The sequence below is a fragment of the Macaca fascicularis genome, chromosome 1 (assembly GCF_037993035.2).
Source record: "Macaca fascicularis isolate 582-1 chromosome 1, T2T-MFA8v1.1".
Classification (NCBI taxonomy): domain Eukaryota; kingdom Metazoa; phylum Chordata; class Mammalia; order Primates; family Cercopithecidae; genus Macaca; species Macaca fascicularis.
Genome location: NC_088375.1, coordinates 1,082,942 through 1,106,695, shown reverse-complemented (window position 1 = coordinate 1,106,695; position 23,754 = coordinate 1,082,942). Strand labels below are relative to the sequence as shown.

At 40.1% G+C, this 23,754-nt stretch overlaps 1 protein-coding gene and 1 pseudogene across 3 annotated transcripts in view; both read left to right on the top strand.

The window, feature by feature from the left end:
* The window catches only part of LOC102130647 (olfactory receptor 2T33), a 277,856-nt gene that overhangs the window by 25,059 nt on the left and 229,043 nt on the right, over window positions 1-23,754 (top strand). The window lies entirely within an intron of this gene.
* On the top strand, window positions 15,491-18,485 carry LOC102126684 (bromodomain-containing protein 2-like; annotated as a pseudogene).

Here is a 23,754-nt window from a genome sequence, read left to right as displayed (position 1 = left end):
AAGGAAAAATAACTTGTCTTCCACTCAGCCACCTATGTGCAAAGAATAACCATCCACCCTTGACAATCCACAATAGTGGCATCATAATGGCACTTTTGAGGCAAAGGTTCAGTCTCCATCACTGGCAAAATGGATGGAAACATGTGGTTCAATTGCTTTCAAAGCCATTTAATTTCTGTAGTTAGATCTGGAACTAATCAATTTTCCTGATTTATTACAAGAAATAGTTTATGTTTTAATCACATTGTTTGATCAATTTATAATCTAACAAGTATATATTGCTTTTTAACATATTTAACAAGCATATATTGTTATATATACTTGTTAAACAATTAAACAAGTATATATTGACCTTTAACATATTTCATGAATGAAAAATATTTGGGATAGATGGCTTATAATCTCAATTTTGCAAGTGATAAATTAAGCTAAATGATAGCTTAGAGTGTGTTCAGCACTTCATCCAAAACATGCAGCCATTAAATGTGGAAAACAAAACCTGGGTACTGAATCTTGACTCCACTAAATCTCATTCTCCATCCATAAAGGTACTACTACCAACATATTTAATAATGTCTGATCTCTATGAGTGAATAAATAGAAACATGATAAAAATTTACTGCTTCAAGCAGTGTATACTAGTTATAGGAATAAGAACTTGAATGATAAATAAGGCTTTACCCGCAGGTATAAATTGTAATGGGGCAGTATACACGTTAAGGGGCATAGTAATGACCATGTTGCTATAAAATACAAAGGATGGCATTACAGGGACTGGAGTGGTTGTCATGGCATAAGGTAGTTGTGGGATTGGAATTTTTGCTTAGTTTTGGGAGGATTTTCATAGATTTTTGGGGGAATATATTAAAGTAGGAAAAAGTGAGGGATCCAGATGAGAAGGCATTGTGAGAATAGGTATATTTAGGTGAAAATTCAGATATTTATCTTACAGCATGAGATTTTTAACAAAGTATTCACATGAAAATAGTATTTGCACCGCAGCTGCTATTGTTTGTTTTAATTCCAGTTAATCAAGAATTGCCACACATGCTAAGGATAAAGCTGTTGGATGTCATGAACTAAGGAGCATGTTGCTATTTTATTTTAGTGTCCACATACTCAGCTGTTTAGATTAATGTAGTTAAACCCTGCTACTATTGTTTTTATTTTTCCATTTTCTTTTTGTAATATTTATAATGAGAATGAATATCTATTGATTTACTCTGCTGTCTAACGGTGTGTTTCTCTGTATTGATTATCCAAAGTATTATGTTAAATGTTTAAATGCAAGTACACTTAGTTTGTGGAACACATTATTCTTGAAACTTTAACATGAAAATATATTCATAACTTAGCATTCACTAGTAACCACCATCCTGATCATTTTATAAACCATCAGAACATCATTTTATTATATGACCTTTATGATGTATAGATTACTGGAAAAGAGCTGATGGTATTAAATCACAAAATATTTGAAAAGAAACCTAGGAATCAGTAATTTGACTAACTGTACTAAATAGTAGGTTGGCTTAATAAGAAAAAAATTCTTTAACGCTTTAATACGACTTTTTGATTCCCCATACTTTTCAAGAGAAGGATCGAGACCATTTCTTGAAAGAATGTTTTTCTCATGCTGAAGAACTCATCAAGTGATAGAGGACATAGGTGGTTGCATATTTGAACAAAGCCTTTCCTGTTTTGAGATGAAGGTGCACATCACTATGTGGGACAGTAGCAGGAGAGAATTTCTGGAGAAAACACTGCGACCCAGGGCATCGTCATCACCAGGAGTCAATAATCACATGGATATTCTCCATTTCCCCATTCTTGAAAGTTGGGGGAAGGCCCAAAGAATGGATGCTAATAATATTTGTGGGCAAATTATAGGTAAAATGTTTGCTATATATTGAAAATTGTAGGTATATAAAGCAAGAAAAATAGCTAAAAATACAAAATCAATTTAGAATTAGCTTCTACTAATCAACACAAAGCCCATTCACACATATGTCTATAGTAATGTGTCCGTGATCAGTTCTTATCATTTAAACAGACTTGCTTCCAGAGCTTTGCTGTGTTTTAGAGATAAAAGTTCTGAAGTCAATGGGAACGTGCAGAGATGGAGCAAGAAATTCAGTCTAATTAGTTCTCTTTCACTGGGAAGTCATCACTAAAAGTGCTGGTAAACCGCTAATGAAGTGACCTTTCTTTTCAACCTGTTTTACACAGAAGGGCCTGTATCCAGCGTATATTTAGAAGTTGGAAAAATTTGTCTGACTATTTTACATCGTGTAACATTAAATCAAACAAGAGAAATATCATTTGATCAATTTAAGTCTAATGAAGTCACCGTTTTTTCAGAGATTTTCATATATGATGGACTGTGTTGTTAATGGGCTAACTTCCAAATAGCTCAGTCTGAATTGTTCAATGGTTTTATATTTACATGCTTTTAAAATTTTACCTCTGAAGATTCCAGTGATGACAAGTTTGGAGAACCGCACCGTCACTGAATTCATTCTCCTGGGTCTGCTGCAATACACCCCAACTCACTTCTGTCTCTTTGCACTTATCACCACGATGCTTCTTGCCACACTGGCTGGAAACAGCCTCCTGATCCTGCTCATCCTGGCTGATCCTCATCTTCACACCCCGATGTATTTTTTCCTTTGGCAGCTGTCTCTCATTGACATCCTGTTCACACTTGCCATTGTCCCTAAGATGGTGTCTGACTACCTTCCGCACAACACCATCATCTCTGTTCCTGGCTGTGGGACCCAAATTTTCCTGGGATTGGCTCTAGGTGGAACTGAGTGTATCCTCCTGGGCCTCATGTCCTATGACCGATGTGTTGCCGTCTGCAAGCGTCTACACTACCCACTCCTCATGAACTGGTCCCTCTGCAGGCAGATGGCTGTTGGCTCATGGATGAGTGGTGGTTTCAATGCCACGCTACATACTGTCTACACCTTGAGATTCCCCTTCTGTGGACCCAGGGAAATCCATCATTTCTACTGTGAACTTCCCAGTGTCTTGCATCTCTCCTGTGAAGACACCCTGACTTATGAGACAGGGGTGTTGGTCAGTACCACCATTCTGCTTCTTATTCCATTCCTGGTTATCCTGTCCTCCTACACACTTATCCTGGTCACCATTATCCAAATGACTTCTGCTGAGGGCCAGAAGAAAGCATTCTCCACCTGCTCATCTCATTTGACAGTGGTCAGCTTATATTATGGTGCCATCATTTTTATGTATATGAGGCCAATCTCTTCCCATGCTTCAGGCCAAGATAAAGTGGTGTCTGTCTTCTATACCATTGTGACACCCATGCTCAACCCCGTGATCTACAGTCTTCGAAATAAGGATGTAATGGGGGCCCTGGGAAAAATCCTGTGGAAGTGTTACTACGTTCTGAAGTGTGACTGTAAAGATTCAAGGGTGTTGTCAGGCGGGGTCTAAAATGTCTTACTTTCCTTTAGAATGTTTTTGTTACTGCCCTTCACAGGCCAAATAAAGGTTCTCAGTCACTCTTTCATCACAGACACTTTTTGTCCTCTAAGAAAGATAAAATAAGGACTGTGGTTTGCATCTTCAAAGCTTTGTTTTTTAATGTGGAAAACCAAATGTTTATTTTCAAATAAGAATACACTTTTGAGTGTCTTGGAATGAACAGTTCTATGAACTTTTAGTTTGAGATAATTTTCTTTGCCAGGGAGTTGAAACATTTTCTAGTTCAAAACTTTGACACAGGTTCCACATTACCATTAATTCAATTATGGCGGATGTGTAGACAGTAAGAGCAAAGAGTTATGACCTGGAATAAATATTGTATTAGCATGCATTTTCAAAATGACACGTATTGTAGGGAATAATGCTCACTTTTGTTAATAGACATTTTTTTATCAGAAATTTCCAGAAAAATGAGAAAAAGATATAATACCTTATACTAAAATTTTTAAAGATGCCACTCAAATTGTGCAAAAGATTAAATATTTCAGCCAAATCTATAATGTATATATTATATAAACATTAAAAATAAAAAAATCAGTTAGATATGTGTATGTGTCTGTTACATAGGTATGTGTGGGTATGTGTCTTTAATTCATCCCATTTAATTTTATTAGATGTGTTAGGCAGATTAATAAAAACTAGCAAATTGAATACTATTTGTAGGCACATTGTAACTATGCACTTGCTCAATATTAGTTTACACAATATAGAAATATAGAACACATCAAGAAAATGATACTTTTAGGAGTCCAGATAAATAGCATTCCACTCTTTTCCCAATGAACTGATGATGACCAAATCCGTGAAAATATCTGGAGGTTCCCCAGACCTCTCCCCACGCTGGCCTTAGGCTGTCCGGTACTATTTTTGACTCTCCCTCTATTGCCCTAGTCTCAGGGAGCTTTGCCAGGTGAACACAAACAAAACAACACATAGAGGAGTTCACCTCCACATAGAGAAGCCTAGAGCCATGGGTGCAGGTGTGTCTCCACCGACGTGCCTGAAATATCCAGTGCAGTATTGAGGGGTGAGTGTGCGCTTTTCTACAGAAAGTCCTCTTGCAAACTTGCTGACTGGGGCGTGTGACACTGCCCAGAGATTAGCAAGCTGATAAGATATTGAATCTAACTTTGTTTTTAGGAAGAAACATGCAAATGCTTTAGTAGAACTTTGATTACAATTAATAGAGTATTGCCTTTTAGCAAGTACTGGAAAAAGTGACTGATGATTTCCACATCTCATTGATTCACTCCACTGGTGTTTAATATGCACTACATTGTCACATACTGTTCTTCAAAAGTAAGGAACGAGATGGCCATTTGCGAACCTTTTAAAACATAAATATTTCTTTGTGCCTAAAACATACCTTACCTTCAAATCTAAGAAGTTTTCTAATAAAAAATCATCTGTATTAGAAGTAGTTGATGTGAGGCGTTAAATTAAATTCTTACCTGAAATACGAGGAATAAGACAGAATCTGCCCTTAATAGTCCCACATTCGTGAAATACAGACATATTCAACTTGACAGTGGGTGATGAATGCTAAAATAACGTAGAACCACAAATGGCAGAAGAGTTTATTAGGCCCAATCAAGGAAATTTATGTATCAAAGTGTATTCAAGAAGAGACTTAAAAGACAAATAGGGTTTAAGGCATTGCACTACGCAGGAAAGGGAATTCCAGGACTAGAGGTAAAGGAGATTTTTTACATTATAACATGTGAGGAGCCAGCTACAGAATCTCTGAATAGAGGAGCAGGTAGCAGCAAATTGGAGAATGTTCACAACTTGGTGTTATTCAAATGGAGTTTCTGCTCTAAGACCTGGAGATGTTTCCATATAGGTGAATTGTATAGTCATGGACATTTTACTTCCATTTTAAATTACTCATCTCATAGTGTGGCTGTCAATCTGGAAGGAAATGATGCTGTACTTTAGGTGGTCAATTTGAAGATATGTAGAATTTCAAATTAGATTAGAAGAGGGGTGATGGGACTGACTCTGCTTGATTTACTGCAGTGTTCAGCAGAATGCCTGCAGGAGAAGCACAGACAACAGTCTGGGTGTATTTTGTTTGTTTTCCAAACTAATGCACAGACATGATCTCTGAACCAGTGGAGAGGTGAGGGTCAGGATGAGACCTGTGGGAACAGGTTTGTGCAGGGTTTACCTGTGTGAGAACTGAAGTCACCTGGGTTGCTCAGAAGATCCGGAGAACAAAGATAGCACTGAGAGTCAAGTCCTCAAAAAAGATGACAGTGTGTTTTTTTCCTGTGTATGGTTTTGCCCATGAGAAGAAAGTTGTTGCGTGATGCCCGAGGCTTTATCTTCTTGCTCTTACTTGCTGTTTTGCCTTGTGCACTCACTAAACCTTCAGTGAAACAGGCAAAATGATATTTACACTGAGAACCTCACAGTGCTCTTGTGAGAACCAAATGGCAACTTGTGACAAAAAATTAAAGAAAACTTTACCACTTTCTAATTTTATTAGATGAAGACAGGGCATGTAAACATGATGAAGACCAAAAAAGGAGAAAATAAAACATAGCATTAATTAAGAGTTTCTCAACATCTGCAAAATGGACATTTTTGACATTGATATTTCTTTGTTCTGTGGATATTTTCCTGTGCACTGTAGAATATTTAGCAGCATCCCTGGCTCCTACCCAGTAAATGCAGATGGCATCCCCCAGTTGTGAAAATCCAAACTATCTGTGGATATTGCCAAATGTCCATGGGGGAGGGCAAATTCACCTGCACATCCTCCTAGATAGGGACACTCTTTTGAAAACTACACATGATTTGAACTTCATTTAGAGGCCATGAGTCATGAAATACTATTATTTAGCTGAGAATGATGTGGTGAAGGCTCCTCTCCACCAATTTTTAGAGGTTGGATGTGGAATACTAGGTTGCTGCAGGGAAACACTGAGAACATAGCAAAACCAGGAGAACTTAGGAAACATGACTCTATGGAGAAGATGCTGAATTGTGTAAGCTTTAAGTCCTAAAACAATTGTATTGCATGCTCCATAAAATAACTTCCAAATACAATTGCACCATCTACTATCTAGCGTAAATAAAGAATTCATGTTTATGAAATCTAGAAAACGGAACTCTTACGCATTGCTGGTGGTAAATTAGTGCAGCCATGATGATAAACACTATGGAACTTCCTCAAAAACCTAGGAATAGACCTACCATACAATCCAGTAATCCACTTCTGAGTATATATACAAAGAACCTGAAACCAGTATGTCCTAGGGATGTCCACACTCCCATGTTCGTTGCTGCATTATTCACAACAGCCAAGATAGGGAAACAACCATCAATAGACAAATGGATAAAGAAGTGACACAATGGAATACTAATACTAATATCACAAAGCTTTAAAAAGGGTGGGAGGTGGAAATCCTGTCATTTGCAACAACATATGAATCTGGAGGACATTGTGCCAAGTGAAATCAGCCAGACAGAAACCCAAATTCCGCATGATCTCACTTACATGTGGAATCTAATAAAGTATAACCTAGAGAAGTAGAAAGTAGAATGATGGCTACGAGTCTGGGATTATAGAAAGGGAGAAAACGGGGAGTTGTTGATCAAAGGTACAAAATTTCAGATAGAAGGAATAGTTTTTGAGACTATTGCATACCTAGGTGACTATTGACAATAATTATTGTATTTTTCAAAATAACTAAGAGAATACATTTCAGATGATTAACCTTAAAAAGGATGGATAAATCAAGAGTAGATATGTTAATTAGCTTTATTTAATCACCTCACATTGTATGCATATAGCAAAACATCACATTGCATCCCATAAATGTATACAACTACATTTGTAAATCAAAAATAATATTAACAATAAAATTTGAAAATAATGAAATAAATGAATTTATGTTTAAATAGCTACTTTAAAGACTTTTCTAATGGCCCTTAGACTTTTTGAATGCCTATTCGTTTCTCATGAAGTGAAGAATAAGAGTATGTTATTATGGTATAATCTCCAGGTACAGGGAAACCCCTTAAAATTTGTGAATGTCGGTTCGTCACTTATCAAGTATAGATGGTGATACCAACCTCAGGAACTTGTCAGGTTGGCACCCTTCCTGGTGCCTGTCTGGGATGCTGGTGGAGTTGGTGTGTCAAAGTTTATACCTGAATCCTGCCTCCCCTATATGAAAATGACCCAGGAGCAATGCTTGCTTTCTCTCTCTCATTAAGTAACAGTAAACAAATAGTTTTCTGTTATAATTTTTCCTGTTTGTAGTAAAATTAATGCTGATACTTTATGTTTACAGAGGACTGAAAGTATTGTAGGGGGAAGCTTTGGTAAATGGACTATACATAAGTTAATTGTTATTTCAGTGGTGAGAAACAGAAAAAAAAGTAGTAAAATAATTTAATACTAGTTTGTTTTCTCATGTAAAAAAATGGCTTTTCTTTAGCCGTTTCTTCTAGATTTTCTAGCTTATGTGCATAGAGCTATTTACAGTATTATTTTTTGTTTTTGTTTTTGTTTTGAGATGCAGTCTCACTCTGTCTGCCAGCCCATGCTAGAGTGCAGTGGCATGATCTCAGCTCACTGCAACCTCTACCTCCTGTTAATTTTCTGTCTCCATGATCTGCCTAATATTGTCAGTGGGGTGTTAAAGTCTCCCACTATTACTGTCTGGGAGTCTACATCTCTTTGAAGGTCTCTAAGTACTTGCTTTATAAATCTTCGTGCCTATTTGTTGCATAGATATTTAGGATAGTTAGCTCTTCTTGTTAATTGAATCTTTTACCATTACGTAATGCCCTTCTTTGTCTTTGTTGATTTAAAGTATGTTTGGTCAGAAACTTGGATTTCAACCCTTGCATTTTTTCATTTGCTTGGTTAATTTTCCTCCATTCCTTTATTTTGAGCCTAAGAGTGTCTTTGCATGTGAAAGGAGTCTCTGGAAGACAGCGTACTGGTGGGTCTTGGCTCTTTATCTGGCTTGCCATATTGTGTCTTTTAATTGGAGCATTTAGCTCATTTACATTTAAGGATAGTATTGTTATGTGTGAAATTGATCCTGTCATTGTGACACTAGCTAGTTACTTTGTAGACTTGTTTATGTGGTTGCTCTGTAGTGTCACTGGTTTGTGTACTTCAGTGTGTTTTTGTAGAGGCTGTAACATTTTTTTCCTTTCCATATTTAGTGTTTTCTTTGGGAGCTCTTGCAATTCAGGTCTGGTGGTAAAGAATTTGCTCAGCATTTGCTTGCCTGAAAATGATCTTATTGCTCCTTCGCTTATGAAACTTAGTTTGGAAGGATATAAAATTCTGGGCTGGAAATTCTTTAAGAATGTTGATCATTGGCTCCCAGTCTCTTCTGGCTTGTAGTGTTTCCACTGAGAGTTCCAGTGTTAGTCTAATGGGTTTCTTTTTGTAGGTGACCTGCCCTTTCTCTCTGGCTGCATTTAACATTTATTTCTTTTATTTTGACCTTGTAGAATCTGAAGATTATGTGTCTTGGGGATGTTCTTTTTTTCTTTCTTTTTTTTTTTTATACTTTAAGTTCTAGGGTACCTGTGCACAACGTGCAGGTTTGTTACATATGTATACATGTGCCATATTGGTGTGCTGCACCCATTAACTCGTCATTTACATTAGGTATATCTCCTCATGCTATCCTTCCCCTCTCCCCCTTCCCCACAATAGGACCTGAAGTGTGATGTTCCCCTTACTGTGTCCAAGTGATCTCATTGTTCAATTCCCACCTATGAGTGGGAACATGCGGTATTTGGTTTTCTGTTCTTGTGATAGTTTGCTGAGAATGATGGTTTCCAGCTGCATCCATGTCCCTACAGAGGACACGAACTCATCCTTTTTTTATGGCTACACGGTATTCCATGGTGTATATGTGCCACATTTTCTTAATCCAGTCTGTCACTGATGGACATTTGGGTTGATTCCAAGTCTTTGCTATTGTGAATAGTGCCGCAATAAACATATGTGTGCATGTGTCTTTATAGCAGCATGACTTGTAATCCTTTGGGTATGTCCCCAGTAATGGGATGGCTGGGTCAAATGGTATTTCTAGTTCTAGATCCTTGAGGAATCGCCACACTGTTTTCCACAATGGTTGAACTAGTTTACGGTCCCACCAACAGTGTAAAAGTGTTCCTATTTCTCCACATCCTCTCCAGCACCGGTTGTTTCCTGACTTTTTAATGATCGCCATTCTAACTGGTGTGAGATGGTATCTCATTGTGGTTTTGACTTGCATTTCTCTGATGGCAACTGATGATGACCATTTTTTCATGTGTCTGTTGGCTGTATGAATGTCTTCTTTTGAGAAGTGTCTGTTCATATCCTTTGCCTGCTTTTTGATGGGGTTGTTTGTTTTTTTCTTATAAATATAATTGAGTTCTTAATAGGTTCTGGATATTAGCCCTTTGTCAGATGAGTAGATTGCAAAAATTTTCTCCCATTCTGTAGGTTGCCTGTTCACTCTGATGGTAGTTTCTTTTGCTGTGCAGAAGCTCTTTAGTTTAATTAGATCCCATTTGTCAATTTTGGTTTCTGTTGCCGTTGCTTTTGGTGTTTTAGACATGAAGTCTTTGCCCATGCCTATGTCCTGAATGGTATTACCTAGGTTTTCTTCTAGGGTTTTTATGGTTTTAGGTCTAACATTTAAGTCTCTAGTCCATCTTGAATTAATTTTCATATAAGGAGTAAGGAATGGATCCAGTTTCAGCTTTCTACTTATGGCTAGCCAATTTCCTAGCAGCATTTATTAAATAGGGAATCCTTTCCCCATTTCTTGTTTTTGTCAGGTTTGTCAAAGATCAGATGGCTGTAGATGTGTGGTATTATTTCTGAGGGCTGTGTTCTGTTCCATTGGTCTATATCTCTGTTTTGGTAGCAGTACCATGCTGTTTTGGTTACTGTAGCCTTGTAGTGTAGTTTGAAGTCAGGTAGTATGATGCCTCTAGCTTTGTTCTTTTGGCTTAAGATGGTCTTGGCAATGCGGTTTGGTTCCATATGAACTTTAAAGCAGTTTTTTCCAATTTTGTGAAGAAAGTCATTGGTAGCTTACTGGGGATGGCATGGAATGTATAAATTACCTTGGGCAGTATGGCCATTTTCACAATATTGATTCTTCCTATCCATGAGCATGGTATGCTCTTCCATTTGTTTGTGTCCTCTTTTATTTCGTTGAGCGTGGTTTGTAGTTCTCCTTGAAGAAGTCCTTTACATCCCTTGTAAGTTGGATTCCTAGGTATTTTATTCTCTTTGAAGCTATTGTGAATGGGAGTTCATTTATGATTTGGCTCTGTTTGTCTGTTACTGGTGTATAAGAATGCTTGTGATTTTTGCACATTGATTTTGTATCCTGAGACTTTGCTGAAGTTTCTTATCAGCTTAAGGAGATTTGGGGCTGAGACAATGGGGTTTTCTAAATATACAATCATGTCATCTGCAAACAGGGACAATTTGACTTCCTCTTTTCCTAACTGAACACCCTTGATTTCTTTCTCTTGCCTGATTGCCCTAGCCAGAACTTCTAGCACTGTGTTGAATAGGAGTGGTGAGAGGGCATCCCTGTCTTGTGCCAGTTTTCAAAGGGAATGCTTCCAGTTTTTCCAATTCAGTATGATATTGACTGTGGGTTTGTCATAAATAGCTCTTATTATTTCGAGATACGTTGCATCAATACCGAATTTGTTGAGCAGTTTTAGCATGAAGGGCTGTTGAATTTTGTCAAAGGCCTTTTCTGCATCTATTGAGATAATCTTGTGGTTTTTGTCTTTAGTTCTGTTTATATGCTGGATTATGTTCATTGATTTGCATATGTTGAACCAGTCTTGCATCCCAGGAATGAAGCCCACTTGATCATGGTGCATAAGCTTTTTGATGTGCTGCTGGATTTGGTTTGCCAGTATTTTATTGAGTATTTTTGCATCGCTGTTCATCAGGGATATTGGTCTAAAATTCTCTTTTTTTGTTGTGTCTCTGCCAGGCTTTTGTATCAGGATGATGTTAGCATCATAAAATGAGTTAGGGAGGATTCCTTCTTTTTCTATTGATTGGAATAGTTTCAGAAGGAATGGTACCAACTCCTCCTTGTACCTCTGGTAGAATTCGGCTGGGAATCCATCTGGTCCTGGACTTTTTTTGGTGGTAGGCTATTAATTATTGCCTCAATTTCAGAGCCTGCTATTGGTCTATTCAGGGATTCAACTTCTTCCTGGTTTAGTCTTGGGAGAGTGTAAGTGTCCAGGAAATTATCCATTTCTTATAGGTTTTCCAGTTTATTTGCATAGAGGTGTTTATAGTATTCTCTGATGGTAGTATTTCTGTGGGGTCGGTGGTGATATCCCCTTTATCATTTTTTATTGCGTCTATTTGATTCTTCTCTCTTTTCTTCTTTATTAGTCTTGCTAGTGGTCTGTCAATTTTGTTGATCTTTTCAAAAAACCAGCTCCTGGATTCATTGATTTTTTGGAGGGTTTTTTGTGTCTCTATCTCCTTCAGTTCTGCTCTAATCTTAGTTATTTCTTGCCTTCTGCTAGCTTATGAATGTGTTTGCACTTGTTTCTCTAGTTCTTTTAATTGTGATGTTAGGGTGTCAGTTTTAGATGTTTCCTGCTTTCTCTTGTGGGCATTTAGTGCTATAAATTTCCCTCTACACACTGCTTTAAATGTGTCCCAGAGATTCTGGTATGTTGTATCTTTGTTCTCATTGGTTTCAAAGAACATCTTTATTTCTACCTTCATTTCGTTATGTACCTAGTAGTCATTCAGGAGCAGGTTGTTCAGTTTCCACGTAGTTGAGCGGTTTTGACTGAGTTTCTTAGTCCTGAGTTCTCGTTTGATTGTGTGGTCTGAGAGACAGTTTGTTATAATTTCTGTTCTTTTATATTTGCTGAGGAGTGCTTTATTTCCAACTATGTGGTCAATTTTGGAATAATTCTGATGTGGTGCTGAAAAGAATGTATATTCTGTTGATTTGGGGTGGAGAGTTCTGTAGATGTCTGTTAGGTCCGCTTTTTGCAGAGTTGAGTTCAATTCCTGGATATCCTTATTAACTTTCTGTCTCGTTGAGAAATAAGTTAACAATTTTATCTTCTCTATCTTTTCTACATATTTGTAGAAACTACATATTTGTAGAAACTACCTTAAACGTACATTGGTATTCTTGCCTCAATTTCCCAGTTTCCTATCTTTTCTTTCTTAATGTCTCTGGGTTTTTTTTTTTTTTTTTTTTTTTTTTTTTTTTTTTTTTTACTTTTGGTTATACTTTCTATTGCTTATTTGACTTTTAGTTAAGGTCAATTATACTTACTGGGTCTTTTTTTGAGATTTGTTTTTTAACATTCTGAATACATCATTTATATTAAGTAAAACTTTTCATATGCAACAGCACTTCTTACTTTTGTGGATTTAATATCTAGTGTATCTCTGAAGATGTTACTTATTTTAAACTATATTTTTCATTTTCTTCCTCAGTGTTTTCTATATGTGAATTTGAATCTCATCCTCATTTATGGTGCCTTCCTAAAATTTGAGTAACCGATGGCTTTAGCATTTTATTTGAGTCATAGGCTAGTTAGCTCCTTCAAGTTTGTCCTTTCTGGACTTAAAACTGAAAGAGCCATATTCCAGGAACCCTTTTAGTTATGGCAAACCAGGACATTTGACAGCCCACTGATGTGGCAGGATGTCAAAATTTGTCTGCTGATACACCTTCCTTTAAAACAGAATTTCTTCTTACTCCCATGGGCTCTAAAGATTTCCAGACCTTTCCCCCATTAATTTAAAAACTATTCCACCACCCAAATACCATCATCAAACAATGTGCTGAAATTCTTCATCTGATATTTCTTCCCATCTGGACTTTCTATTCTCTTTAGATAAAAACGAGCACCACAGCAGCCGTGCTGAACCCGTAGAGAGAGGTGAGGTAGCGGGACAGAGTGACGACTGTGGGATAGGAAGCTGGGGATATGGAGGAGCAACAGCATTTTAGCGCTCTGGGTTTTGGGACATAGGCTGGGGCCATGCTGCCCCCTTGGCCCCTTTAGCAACCCTCAGGAACGTTTGGAAAACTGGTTCTCCAGCTGGGGGAAAGGGCAAGAGCAGCAGGGACGTGACCCCAGTCACCCAGTCTGGGTGCTGCTGATGTGGCCGCACGCCCGATGCTCTCCCCATTCCCCTAGCCCAGTCGGGAAGGGAGGGGCTGGGGCTATGCCCCCTCCCTCAACACGGCTTCGCTTTGGGGCGGGGGGTTGACACCCGGAATTACACACCCAGTACCAAACCGAGGGCAATTTTGGAGGCCCCCTGGAAGGCTTTAGGATCCAAAGTCTGCACCCTTATTTAGATAACCACATTACGAGGAAGACTTAGGAATTCTTTTTTTTTTTTGAGACGGAGTCTTGCACTTTCGCCCAGCCTGGAGTGCAGTGGTGCAATCTTGGCTCACTGCAAGCTCCGCCTTCTGGGTTCACACCGTTCTCCTGCCTCAGCCTCCGGAGAAGCTGGGACTACAGGTGCCGCCACCACGCCCGGCTAATTTTTTGTATTTTTAGTAGAGATGGGGTTTCACCGTGTTAGCCAGGATGGTCTCAATCTCCTTACCTTGTGATCCGCCTGCTTCTGCCTCCCAAAGTGCTGGGATTACAGGCGTGAGCGACCACGCCCGGCCAGATTTAAGAATTCTTTGCTGCAGCCGCCTTACCTCCCAGAACCACCACCAGCCCAGCGTCTTGCAGCCACACTGCTGGCGGGCCCCAGGCAGGGGCCCCACCTGACCCCTCCCGTTTCCCTACTGGTCTGGCCAACAGAGGAGCTACGAATGGAAGGACTTGGCCAAGCTTGGCAGTCTCCAGTTGCCCTGTGCATGGAAGCCTGGGAAGACTTTGTTGGAAGGGGAGGCGGGGAGAGGGTGCTGGAGGCTTCTGCACCCCTTCCAACCGCCCTCTTTCCCTGGAGTCCAGAACCATAGCTCCGCCAACTGGCTTGGAGATGTGGCGGGCTGGCACTTCTCTGTGGGTCTCTGTTGCACTCTTCTGCCAGGAGACTGTCACCTTGGAAATGAAGTTTATGACGTCATCGCTGTGGCTGGCCAATAGAAAAAGCTCCCGTGGGGCGGTGTTCCTGCCCCTTAGACTCAGCTTCTTAACGCACCAGCGAGCGGCGGTCGCAGAGGGGATGAGGGAAATCTCAGACCCATGTAGCATGAGGGGAAGCTCCTCCTCTCCCCTTATATATAAAGGGCTGGCGGGGGGGCTCGGGGCGCCATTTTGCGCTGCAGTGGAGCATCCTCTAGAGTGAGCTGGAGAATTCTGCCTACCTATACAGAGCCTTGGAGTAGTCCCGGGCGCCATTGCAATCCCCTTCTATCTGCTTGGAAATGGCCTTCCTGCCGGCCTGTGACAGCTCCCCGTGGACAGTACAGACCCCATAGAAGCCCTTTAAGCTCCCGTGTTTTGGGCCCACCCAGTCCTCAGAGTCTGTCCACCCTGTCTACTCTGCCCACAAGAGGATTTCAGAAATGGAGGCCACGGCGCCTTAAACCAGTTTTCGTGTGCATCCGCCTCCATCCGAGATGGAAACAGAACCTCCTCCACTCTGTAGGGTCCCCAACAAGAAGAGGGGATCCCTGCAGACCAACAGCAGGCTATATTGATGACGGTGTCTGAGATCAGGGACCGTCTTTTGGTTTGCAGAGTCAGTCCCTCCTTAGTCGCCCTCCTCAGCTGAGGCCGCCGCCATTTTCTTGCCGTCCGCCATCTGCAGAGCCAACCTTCCCGGAGCTCTCCAGGAGGTCCCGAAAGAGACTGCTTTCCTTCAGGCAGGGCAGGGGGTTTGTGGCTTGGAGGCCCAAGAGCAACGGCCTCCCCCTGCTTACCGGGTTATGCTGGAGCTGCGGTGAGGGAAGTCGAGGCCACCCAGACGTTCCACTGCTGAGAGCAGCGCCGGTTCCGTGCGGTCAAGATGCTGCAAAACACGGCTCCCCACAACAAACTCCCTGGGGAAGAGGGTTGCTGGGGCTGGGCCCAGAAGCAGTAGCACCAGGGAAAAGGATTTGAAAACTCTCCCTCTTGTGTGAATGATTTGAGAGCCACACAATAGCTTTGGTACCTGCTTTGCAACTGACCCCTGCCGACCCACTACCCCAGGATTTGCCCAATCCCAAAAAGCCAGAAGGAGTTACCAACCAGCTGCAATACCTACACAAGGTAGTGATGGAGGCTCTGTGGGAACATAGTTCACACAGTTCCGGCAGCCTGTGGATGCTGTCAAACTGGGTCTACCAATTCCCACCTTGGGTTGGGAGAGGACCACCTGGCCAAAATTCTTAGCTTTTTCCTTTCCCTCATGCAGCCCATGGATAGCCAGCCCCAGAGGATTATCACAAAATTATAAAACAGCCTATGGACGTGGGTACTATTAAGAGGAGACTTGAAAACAGTTATTATTGGGCTGCCTCAGAGTGTATGGAAGATTTAAATACCATGTTCACCAACTGTTACATTTACAACAAGCCCACTGATAATGTTGTGCTAATGGCACAAACGCTGGAAAAGATCTTCCTACAGAAAGTTGCATCAATGCCACAAGAAGAACAAGAACTGGTGGTGACCATCCCTAATAACAGCCACAAGAAGGGGGCCAAGTTGGCAGCACTCCAGGACAGTGTTACTCGTGCTCATCAGGTGCCTGCCATCTCTTCTGTGTCACACACAGCCCTGTATACTCCCCCACCTGAGATACCTACCACGGTCCTCAACATTCCCCACTCATCAGTCATTTCCACTCCACTTTTCAAGTCCCTGCACTCTGCTGAAACCCCTCTCCTTGCTGTTACTGCGGCTCCTCCAGCTCAACCCCATGCCAAGAAAAAAGGTATAAAGCGGAAAGCAGTTACTACCACCCCTACACCTACAGCCATCCTGGCTCCTGGTTCCCCAGCTAGCCATCCTGGGAGTCTTGAGCATAAGGTAGCACGGCTTCCCGCATGCCCCCATCAAGCCCGCAGGCAAAGACTTGCCTGACATATCAGCAACAAGACCAGAGCTCTAAGAAAGGAAAGCTTTCAGAACAATTAAAACATTGCAATGGCATATTGAAGGAGTTACTCTCTAAGAAGCATGCAGCCTATGCTTGGCCTTTGTATAAACCAGTGGATGCTTCTGCACTTGGCCTGCGTAACTACCACGACATCATGAGGCACCCCATGGACCTCAGCAATGTCAAGGTACCCGCTGCATGGGGCAGATGGGATGCTCAGGCAGTGATGGGAACCTAGGTGCAAAACAGTAAGTCTCATGTAGGCACACAGCAGTCTTTGGTTCTTGGTATTTTACTTTTATAAAATAGTAGTGGGACAGAAGGTCTGGTGTTTGAGAATTCATATTTCCTGGAGTTTGAAACAATAGGGTGGGGTTTCTTTGTCTTGAGAACAATACTATCTATCTACAATTAAGTACTAATGATGTGGCAGTGTTGGGTTAAGGAAGTTATGGGGTGGAAAAACAGTCATAGACCTCCCCTCCTCCCTTGTTGCTTAGAAATTACTTCGTTTTCTAGACATAAATATTTCTTTAACCCACCCAAATTCCTTTGACCTCAAACTTGAACCCCAGGGCACAGATCCTTAAGGTCATCCCCACTGTGCTCTCAAGAGAGGGCTCCTCTTTGTGGTATCTGAGGTTAGCAGGGAAAGGTGAGTCTTCCTGCCTGTGCAGCTTCTGATGCTGCCTCCTTCTGTGGCAGAAAATGGAGAACCCTGATTACCGAGATGCACAGGAGTTTGCTGCTGATGTACTGCTTATGTTTTCCAACTGCTATAAGTACAGTCCCCCAGATCACCCCCAGATTTCGTGGCAGTGGCACGAAAGCTACAGGATGTATTTGTTTCCGTTATGCCAAGATGCCAGATGAACCACTGGAACCAGGGCCTTTACCAGCCTCTACTGCCATGCCCCTTGGCTTGGCCAAATCATCTTCAGAGTCCTCCAGTGAGGAAAGTAGCAGTGAGAGCTCCTCTGAGGAAGAGGAGGAGGAAGATGAGGAGGACGAGGAGGAAGAAGAAGAGAGCTAAAGCTCAGACTTAAAGGAAGAAAGGGCTCATGGCTTAGCAGAACTACAGGAACAGCTTTGGGCAGTACATGAACAACTGGTTGGTCTGTGTCAGGACCCAATATCCAAGCCCAAGAGCAAAAGAGAGAAAAAAGAGAAAAATAAGAAACAAAAGGCAGGGAAGCATTGAGACGGAGCTGGGGCTGATGAAGATGACAAGGGGCCTTGGGCATCCCGCCCACCTTAGCCCAAGAAGTCCAAGAAAGCAAGTGGTAGTGGGGGTGGCAGTGCTGCTTTAGGCCCTCCTGGCTTTGGACCTTCTGGAGGAAGTGGCACCAAGCTCCCCAAAAAGGCCACAAAGTCAACCCCACCTGCCCTGCCTAAGGGTTATGATTCAGAGGAGGAGGAAGAGAGCAGTCCCATGACTTACAATGAGAAGCGGCAGCTGAGCCTGGACATCAACGAATTACCTGGGGAGAAGCTGGGCTGAGTTGTGCATATAATCCAAGCCAGGGAGCCCTCTTTACGTGGCTGAAACTCAGAAGAGATTGAGATTGGTTCTGAAACACTCAGGCCATCCACACTTAGAAAGCTTGAGCTCTATATCCTTTCCTGCATACATAAGAAACCCCAGAGGCCCTATACCATTAAGAAGTCTGTGGGACAGACAAAGGAGGAACTCGCTTTGGAGAAAAAGCAGGAATTAGAAAAGTGGTTACAAGATGTCAGCGGACAACTCAATTCCCCTAAAAAGTCTCCCAAAGAAAGTGAGTGAGAAAACAGAGTCATCCTCTGCACAGCAAGTAGCAGTGTCATGCCTTAGCTCCAGCTCAGATTCCAGCTCCTCCTCCTCATTGTCCCCTTCTTCAGACACCAGTGATTCAGACTCAGGCTAAGGGGTCAGGTCAGATAGGGCAGGAAGGCTCCGCAGGACGGGACCCCTAGACCACCCTGTCCCACACGCCCCTTTCCTCCTTTGCTGTTACACTTCTTCATCTCACCCCCTTGCCCCCCACTAGGAGAGCTGGCTCTGCAGTCAGGGAGGGATGCAGGGACATTTACTGAAGGAGGGACATGGACAAAATAATATTGAATCCCCAGCCCCATTGGGGAGTGATCTCTTGGAACACAGAGCCCCCATTCAAAATGACTGGGGCAGGGCAAATACATTTTTAAATATTATTGAGACATGAATTATGAAGGGCAGGCAGTCATCTCTATTCATTCAAATATGTGTGGACATATTCTTTTGTTCATTTTTTTCAAATTTTAATTTTTTTCAACTTTTAGGTTCATGAATACATCTGCAGATTTGTTATACAGGTTCATGGGTACATGTGCAGGTTTGTTATATGGGTATGTCATGGGGGTTTGGTGTACAGACTACATCATCACTCAGGTAATAAGCATAGCACCTGATAGGTAGTCTTTTGATCCTCTCCCTTCTCCTAGCCTTCACCCTCAAGTAGGCCCTGGTGTCTGTTCCCTTCCTTGTGTTCTTGTGTACTAAATGATTAGCTACCACTTATAAGTGAGAGCATGTGGTATTTGGCTTTCTGTTCCTGTATTAGTTCAGTCAGGATAGTGGCCTCCAGGTCTATCCATGTTACTGCAAAGGACGTTATCTTCTTTTTTAATGGCTGCGTAGTATTACATGGTGTATATATACCACATTTCCTTTATCCAGTCTACCATTGATGGGCATTTAGGTTGATTCCATGTCTTTGCTATTGTGAATAATGCTGCAGTGAACAAATGTGTAATGTGTCTTTATGGTAGAAGAATTTGTATTTCTTTGGGTACATAGCCAATAATGGGATTGCTGGGTTGAATGCTACTTCTGTTTCAAGTTTTTTGATAAATTACCACACAGCTTTACACAATGTCTGGACTAATTCACATCCCCACTAGCAGTGTATAAGCAATCCCTTTCCTCTGGAACGTTGCCAGCATCTGTTATATTTAGATTTTTTAATAGTAGGCATTCTGACTGGGGCTCACTGAGGTTTATATTTGAGTTTATCTAATGGTTAGTGATATTGAGCATTTTTTAATATGCTTGTTGGCCACATATATGTCTTCTTTTGAAAAGCATCTATTCATGTTATTTGCCCACTTTTGAATGGGGTTCTTTATTTTTTGTCTGTTAATTTGTTTAAGTTTCTTATAGATTCAAGATATTAGATATTTGTTGGATGAATAGTTTGCAAATATTTCCTCCAATTACGTAGGTTGTCTGTTTATTCTATTAGTTTCTTTGCTGTGCAACTCTTTAGTTTATTCAGGTCTCATTTGTCAATTTTTGTTTTTGTTGCAATTGCTTCTGACATCTTCATCATGAAATCTTTGCCCATGCCAATGTCCAGAATAGTCCTATGTCCAAATATTTTGGAAAAATATTTTCCCAGGGTTTTTATAGTTTTAGGTTTTACATTTAAATGTTTAATCCATCTTCAATTGGTTTTTGTATATTGTGTGAGGAAAAGGTCCAGCTTTAATCTTCTACATATGGCTAGTCAGTTTTCCCAGCACTATTTATTGAATAGAGAGTCCTTTTTCCATTTTTTGTTTTTGTTGACTTTGTTGAAGATAAGATTGTTGTAGTTGTGAGACTTTATTTCTGGGCTCTCCGTTCTGTTCCATTGGTATATGTGTCTCTTTGTACCAATAGCATGCTGTATTGTTTACTGTAGCATTATAGTTTGAAGTCAGGTAACTTGATGCCTCCAGAATCTTTTTAAAACATTTTTGAATCTTTTACAAAAATATTTTAGTATGGAAATGCTTACCACCTCATCTTTTGATTTAGGGTAACAGAATGGAATTTCTTTTTCAGAGTAGGAAAGCAAAGAGGTGAATGTTTTGTATAATGAGATCTACAAAACATTGTTGAAATAAAGAGGACACAAACTAATAGAAACACAAACAGGATTCATGGATTGGAAGACTTCATAGTATTAAGATGACCATACTAATTGAAGTCATCTTCAGATTCAATGTAATTCGTATTACAATTCCCATGGTATTTTTTTTTTTGCAAAAATTGAAAAACACTTCCCAAATTAATATTAAATCTCATTAAACTGGAAGCATTAAAATAGCCTTCCTTGAAACAGAAGTGGGAGGACTCATCCTTCCTGATTTCAAAGTGAACTGTAAAGCAACAGTAATCAAGAGTGTAGTACTGACAAAATGACAGGAAGACCAAATGAGTAGAATATAGAGCCCAGAAAAAAAAAAGAAAAACAAAATCTTCTCCTGATTGACCATATAATTTTCCAAAAAGAGCCATCACCATTCCATGGGGAAACGACAGTATTTTCAACAAAGCATACTGGGAGAACTTCATAGCTGCCTGAAAATAATTCGGTTGAACCATTGCCTACATCATTAATAACAATTAACTGAACCTGAATCAAAGACCTAAATATAACAGCTGAAACTATAAAATTACTTGCAGAAATATAGGGGAAAATATTTATTGCACTGGCTTTAGCAATGATTTATTGGATATGACACCAAAATTATAGGTAACAACAGAAAAAATAGGTAAGTTGTGCTTCATCAAAATTAAAAGATTTTGTGCATCAAAGAACACTTTTAATAGAGTGAAAAAACAACCCTTGGATTTGGAAAATATTAGAAAATCATGTGTCTGATATGGGATAAATATCCAAAGTATATAAGTAACTGCACCAACTCAACAATGGCAATGCAAAAAAGTAAACAAACAAAATTCTTTTTTTTTTTTTTAATTTTACTTTAAGTTTTGAAATATATATGCAGAACGTGCAGGTTTGTTACATAGGTATATGTGCCATAGTGGTTTCCTGCCCTATTAATCTATCATCTAGGTTTTAAGCCCCACATATGTTAAGCATTTGTCCTAATGTTCTCCCTCCCCTTGCTGCCCAATCCTGACAGGCCCTAGTGTTTGATATTCCACTCCCTGTGTCCATGTGTTCTCATTGTTCATCTCCCACTTATAAGTGAGGACATTTGGTGATTTTTTTCCCTGTTCCTTTGTTAGTTTGCTGAAAATGAAGGTTTCCAACTTCTTCCATGTCTCTGCAAAGAACATGAACTAATTCTTTTTTATGGCAGCATACTATTCCATGGTGTGTATTTGCCACATTTTCTTTATCCAGTCTATCATTTTTGGGCATTTGGGTTTGTTCCAAGTCCTTGCTATTGTAAATAGTGCTGCAGTAAAGATACGTGTGCATGTGTCTTTATAGTAGAATAATATATAATCCTTTGGGTGCATACCCAACGATGGGTTTGCTGGGTCAAGTGGTATTTCTAATTCTAGATCCTTGAGGAATTGCCACACTGTCTTCCACAATGGTTGAACTAATTTACACTTCCACCAACAGTGTAAAAGTGTTCCTATTTCTCCACAACCTCACCAGCATCTGTTGTTTCTTGACTTTTTAATGATTGCCTTTCTAATTGATGTGAGATAGTATCTCATTGTGGTTTTGAATTGCATTTCTTTAATGACTAGTGATGATGAGCTTTTTTTTTTTTCATATGCTTGTTGGCCACATAAATGTCTACTTTTGAGAAGTGTCTGTTCATATCTTTCACCCACATTTTGTTGGAGTTGTTCGTTTTTTTCTTGCAAATTTGTTTAAGTTCGTTATAAATTGTGGATATTAGACCTCCATCAGAAGGATAGATTGCAAAAATATTCTTCCATTCCATAGATTGCCTCTTCACTATGATGATAGTTTCTATTGCTTTGCAGAAACTCTGTAGTTTAATTAGATCACATTTTTCAATTTCGGCTTTTGTTGCCATTGCTTTTGGTGTTTTAGTCATGAAGTCTTTGCCCATGCCTGTGTCCTGAATGGTATTGCCTAGGTTTTCTTCTAGGGTTTTTATGGTTTTAGGTTTTATGTTTAAGTCTTTAATTTATCTGGAGTTAATTTTTGTGTAAGGTATAAGGAAGAGGTCCAGTTTCTGTTTTCTGCATATGGCTACCCAGTTTTCACAGCACCATTTATTAAATAGGAAATCCTTTCCCCATTGCTTGTTTTTGTCAGGTTTATCAAAGATCAGATGGTTGCAGATGTATCATGTTATTTCTGAGGCCTCTGTTCTGTTACATTACATCTGTTTTTGTATCTGTACCATGCTGTTTTGGTTACTGTATGCTTGTATGTTTGTACAGTTTGAAGTCAGGTAGCATGATGCCTCCAGTCTTGTTCTTTTTGCCTAGGATTGTCTTGGCTAAATGGGCTCTTTTTTGGTTCCATATGAAATTTAAACTATGTTTTTATAATTATCCGAAGAAAGTCAACCGTAGCTTGTTGAGAATAGCATTGAATCTATAAATTACTGTGGGCAATATGGCCAGTGTCACAATATTGACTCTTCCTATCCATGAGAATGGATTTTTTTTCCTCCCATTTGTTTGTGTCCTCTCTTATTTCCTTGAGCAGTGGTTTGTAGTTCTCCTTGAAGAGTTCCTTCACGTCCCTTGCAAGTTGTAGTCCACGTATTTCATTTTCTTTGTAGCAACTGTGAATGGGAGTTCACTCATGATTTGGCTCTCTGCTTGTCTATTATTGGTGTGTAGAAATGCTTGTGATTTTTGCACATTGATTTTGTATCCTGAGACTTTGCTGAGGTTGCTTATCAGCTTAAGAATTTTTTGAGTGGAGATGATGGGGTTTTCTAAATATACAATTATGTCATCTTCAAACAGAGACAATTTGATTTCCTGTCTTCCTATCTGAATATCCTTTATTTCTTTCTGTTTCCTGATTGCCCTTGCCAGAACTTTCAATACTATGTTGAATAGGAATGGTGAGAGAGGGCATCCTTGTCTTGGGCCGATTTTCAAAGGGAATGATTCTAGCTTTTGCCTTTTCAGTATGATATTGGCTGTGGATTTGTCATCGATAGCTCTCATTATTTAGAGATAAGTTCCATGAATACCTACTTTATTGAGAGGTTTTAGAATGAAGGGGTGTTTAATTTTATCTATGGCCTTTTTTGCATCTATTGAGATAATCATGTGGTTTTTGTCATTGGTTCTGTTTATGTGATGGATTATGTTTATTGATTTGCGTATGGTGAACCAGCCTTACATCCCAGGGATGAAGCTGACTTTATTGTGGTGCATAAACTTTTCGATGTGCTGCTGGATTTGGCTTGGCAGTATTTTA